Source organism: Penaeus vannamei, chromosome 27 (assembly GCF_042767895.1).
Source record: "Penaeus vannamei isolate JL-2024 chromosome 27, ASM4276789v1, whole genome shotgun sequence".
NCBI classification, from domain to species: Eukaryota; Metazoa; Arthropoda; class Malacostraca; order Decapoda; family Penaeidae; genus Penaeus; species Penaeus vannamei.
In genome coordinates, this window is record NC_091575.1 from 11,803,237 (window position 1) to 11,808,236 (window position 5,000).

Genomic DNA, 5,000 nt, shown 5'->3' on the forward strand with positions numbered 1-5,000 from the left:
TTGTTGTCTGTTTGAGGGTGCAAATCTACTGACGAAGAGCTGAATGAGCGCGCTGTGTCTTTCTCAAGGCTCGGTCAGCATGTTATTCCAGGGAGGTCTCATTCCTCGAGCCAGTGTTACCACATCACGCACGCATTTCTTTCCACCAACTTTGCCAAGGAAAATGTATCCAACACACGTGCACTCGTGGCCCTTCCACGGCGTCTGTTGTTTGCAGGGTGTTCTATCCACCCCCTTCACTCTTCTCCCGACGATGCTCTCAATAGCCGTGCCCCATACACCTAACACGGCCTCTACACCCACACGCCCACCACAGCCTCCCACACACGCCCACTACAGCCCCCCACAGCCCCCCACACGCCCACCACAGCCCACCACAGCCCCACACACGCCCCCCACACGCCCACCACAGCCCCCCACACGCCCACCACAGCCCCCACACGCCCACCACAGCCCCCACACGCCCACCACAGCCCCCACACGCCCACCACAGCCCCCCACACGCCCACCACAGCCCCCCAAACGCCCACCACAGCCCCCACACGCCCACCACAGCCCCCCCACACGCCCACCACAGCCCCCCACACGCCCACCACAGCCCCCACACGCCCACCACAGCCCCCCACACGCCCACCACAGCCCCCCACACGCCCACCACAGCCCCCCACACGCCCACCACAGCCCCCCACACGCCCACCACAGCCCCCACACGCCCATCACAGCCCCCCACACGCCCACACACCCCCACCACAGCCCCCACACGCCCACACCCACCCCCCACACGCCCACCACAGCCCCCACACGCCCACCACAGCCCACCACAGTCCCCCCACGCCCACCACAGCCCCCCACACGCCCACCACAGCCCCCGCACGCACGAGAGTCCTTCCACTTTGGGGACCCATCAGAGAAACTTCCTCCCCACGGGCACTCCTGAGAAATTGCGAAGGATTCTTTCGCTCCGAGTTTGTCCCGGAAGAGGATGGAATCGACCATTTCTTCCGAAGTTATTGTTTATATTATAAGTTCCCTTCTTGTGTTAATTGGATGCAGATGAATGGTTGGCTAACAATAACTCTTGAGAAAAAGGGAAAGCAACAAGAACAAGACAGCGTAGGAACGGAAAAGTGCGAGGCAGGTCTTGCAGGGAACGCTGGCTCGCCCTTCGCCTCTCCTCCCTCGTCAGACATCAACACACAAACTAACTGCTTTTATACTGTGGAAAATGAAAAGAAAACTGAAGGGGCTGATGGAACGAAGTACACATGCATATTCAAAAGTGAATAAGCAAGAGGCACACGGGGATGCAACAACCATTAACACCTATACTGCAGGAGCCTGTTCCTTCTAATTCCATAAGCGCCTTCCTGGCATCTCGGCGCGAAGACCTTGAATAGTTATTAAAAAGAAGCGAGGGAAAAGGGGAGAAAAAAGGGAAAAAAGGGAGAGACGGTGTGCTCGGGCCCTCCCCTTAGACACCTCACACGTACCCTAGGCCATTCATCATGCCTTCGGTAGGAGGAAGGAGGCGGAGGAGGAGAGGGGGCAGATGGCGAAGAAGGGTGAAGGCAGGGAAGGCGAGGACTAGGCGGGGGGAGGGAGGGTGGAAGGGAGGGGGGAAGAAAAGTGTATGATATTCGTGTATCACCTGCGGAGTGACATTTACCAACCGCCCACGAGTATTATCCCTCGCCCTCATCACCTTCCCCCGCCGACTCGGTGGGGGTGCGGTCATCACCAGCAGGAGGCGAGGAAAAATTCAGCGAAAACTTCCCCCCTTTTTTCCCTCCCGAGATAGTTGTTCAGAAATTACGAGTTACTTATCTTGTTTTCAGGATCAGTTTTCTTGGAGGTAAAGGAAGACAGGGCGGGGGCGGAGGGGGAGGGAAGGGGCGGGAAGGGCAGGGGACGGAATCCGCGGGGGGCGGCGCAGGGGTGCTGGTCGCGGTGTTGGTCAGGGCGCCGGAATCTCGGGCTTACTTGTGATTGGACTCGAAGTGCTTCATTAGGCGAGAGGCGGGGGTTGCAGGGGGCGTGTTGCGGCGGGGAGGCAAGGCCAGGCTGCGGGGAACCGACACAAAGGGGTTCCTCCTCCTGCCTTCCGTCACTCGGGTGTAATCGCAGTGCCGAGCCCCCGGGCGGCGCACGGCAGGCTTAAGACCTAAAAGTCCAGAGTTGGAGAAGAAAGAAGTAGGCGTGGAGCGGAGCATTTAACATAGCTTCAAAACAATGGCCTATCCCGAGACCTTCTGTGTCGGTTAGGTCGGTTTTACTCGGGTCGCGCAAGGTGTTGTTGGACCCAATGCTGTTTGCCGGCCTGCACGATCCCCGCCCGAGGCTTCTTCATTATCTTTGCTCCTCCATCAGGACGGGAGACAAATCCTTCGACGTAATCCATTCGTCAATAATGCACGTCCAGTAGACAGTCCTTTCAGCGATTAGCGAGCCGGATAACTCCCGGCCATTTTATCAGGATTATCAGACACGAGTTCATTTTTTATTAATGGACCTCTCAGATTTGATATGACAATTTCCGGACCACGAAACTATTAATATTTTTTTCGAGCATGGTGCGTGTTTGAGTCGGGGCGCGGCGGGAGGCCGAAAATTCCCTTCATATAAAATCATGGTGACCTGAGTTTTCATGCTCCCTTTTTGCTGTTCCGTCTTTTCGCCCTTTTCTGATATTCCGATTTTTTTGCTTCCTCGTCGTCTCTCCTTTTTTTTAATTTTTTTTATTTCTTTTCTTATTTTTTCGTCTGTTATGAAAACTCCCTCTACGGTTTACAAGCTTGTCGTGACTAAAGTTTCTTGTTTATGCTACCGACTGCTATAGTTATCGGATCTGCACGCGACCTTACTGTATTTACTGATTACTTGCGCCGGGATTTTGAAGAAAAGAAGAAAGAAAATACGTTAGCAGTCTTTGATTCTTATAATGAGAATCTTTTACTCACCTGATATTACTTCCCATAATGACAAACTTAACTGCAAATCCTCACACATCAGGTAATTAGAGGAAGGGAAAGCAACATAAAATCGCCTGAATATATCTTTATTTTCCCTGAAAAGGTGAACAGTAAATACATGGCTAGTAAATACATAAGAATGCCAGACATTCAGAAAAGCCTTGCTTAAAAAAAGAGACATTTGAATTAACACATGCAAACAAGAGTTCGTGTTTACACTGGCCCATTTGGATTTTTGGAAGACATTTTTCCCACAGTTCTTCGTCCAGACTCCCAACTCGCACACACACTAGCCTCTTCTCTCGCTCTCTCTCGCTCTTTCTCTCTCTTTCTCTTTCTCACTGATTCTCTCTGAGTCTTTCTCATTTTCGCTCTCTCATTCTCCCATTCTCTCGTTTTCGCTCTCTGTCTCTCTCTCTCTCTCTCTCTCTCTCTCTCTCTCTCTCTCTCTCTCTCTCTCTCTCTCTCTCTCTCTCTCTCTCTCTCTCTCTCTCTCTCTCTTCAACTGCTGTTATGTGTACCTCCCTTTCCTTCTCTCTCACTCCCACTTTCTTTACCTCTCATTTCCCTCTCCCACAGCCAGTCCATACCCCTGCCTTCCCTCCCTGCCTCCCGCCTCTCTTCTTTCCTTCCCTCCTTACCTCCCTCCTTCCCTCCATACCTCCACCCTCCCTTCTTTCCTTCCCTCCCTACCTCCACCCTCCCTCCTTCCCTCCCTACGTCCCTCCTCCCTTCTTTCCCCCCCTCCTTTCCTCCATCCATCCATCCCTCCCTACCTCTACCCACCTTCCCTCACTACGTCCCTCCTCTCTTCTTTCCCTACCTCCACCCTCCCTCCTTTCCCTCCCTCCTTCCCTCCCTCCCTCCACCGCATCCCAGCAGCCTCCTCCAAGGGCAACTTTTGGCAGTTTTCTTTCCGGGTTATAATGTAGCGCCTCTTCCAGCGGGCTAAATGGATACTTGACGAAGAACGGGTATTTGGACGACCCGGAAAAAGAGGGAGTCCTCAGAACGGACGAATGGTTGCTAGTTAAGCAGTTTAAGTCTCATTTAATCCATTTGTAGACTAGAACAGGGAGTACCTTGTCTCCAGGAGTGCGACAGGTCCATATGTACGACTTTTTTTGTTTTGTTTTGTTTTGTTTTTTTCTTTTCTTCTCTTTTTGGCGTAATTTGTCGAGGAAGATTACTTGGTGTCTCGTGCGCTAGTGTAGAGATTTGGATTCCGTTTTTGAGAAGTATGGGCGTATTTCTCTTTCTCTCTCTTGCATTTTCTTTTTCCTCTTTCTCTCTTTCTCTCTCTCCCTCACTTCTCCATCTCTCTCTCTCTATCTATCCATATATCTATTTATCTATCTATCTATCTATCTATCTATCTATCTATTTCGGTCTTTCTCTTTCACTTTCTCTTCCTCGAGTTCTCTCTTCTTTTCTCTTTCTCTCATTCCCTCTCATGTTTATTAAACATCGTCTTAGGAATATACTCATTCAAAGTGAAGATGCAACTTACATGTAGACGACAGAAATATGTAAATGACATTATACCGACTCCCCCTGCCCCCTATGACTCCCTTTCTCCTTTTCCTTTCTCTAACCCTTTTCGCCTTCTACATCTTCTTCTTCCCCTCCCTCTCTCCTTCTTCTCTCCCTATCTCTCTTCTCCCCTTTCCTCTCTCCCTCTCTCTCTTCTCCCCTTCCTCTCTCCCTCTGTCTCCTCTCCCTCTCCCTCTCTCCCTCTCTCCCTCTCTCTGTTCTCCCTCTACCTCTCTCCCTTTCTCTCTCTTCTCCCCCTTCCCCCCTCTCCCCATCTTTATTGCCTTTCGTGCATTTCATAATTTTGGCGGATTTGAGCGCTTTATCGACCACCAGCTGTACATGCGATCTGCTTGATATTAAGATTTTCCATTTTCCTTTTTACTTCCCTTTTTCTTTTTCTTTTTTTTTTGGTGTTTTTCTCTCCATCTTTCTCTCTTGCTTTTTTTCGTGCTTTCAGGCAAGTCAGAAAAGGGGGAGATTGATCGGCGTGGCGGG

General features: G+C 51.3%; 1 protein-coding gene across 1 annotated transcript in view; it reads left to right on the plus strand.

The window, feature by feature from the left end:
• LOC113802931 (zinc finger protein rotund) overlaps nucleotides 1–5,000 on the plus strand; it is a 616,373-nt gene that overhangs the window by 228,491 nt on the left and 382,882 nt on the right. The window lies entirely within an intron of this gene.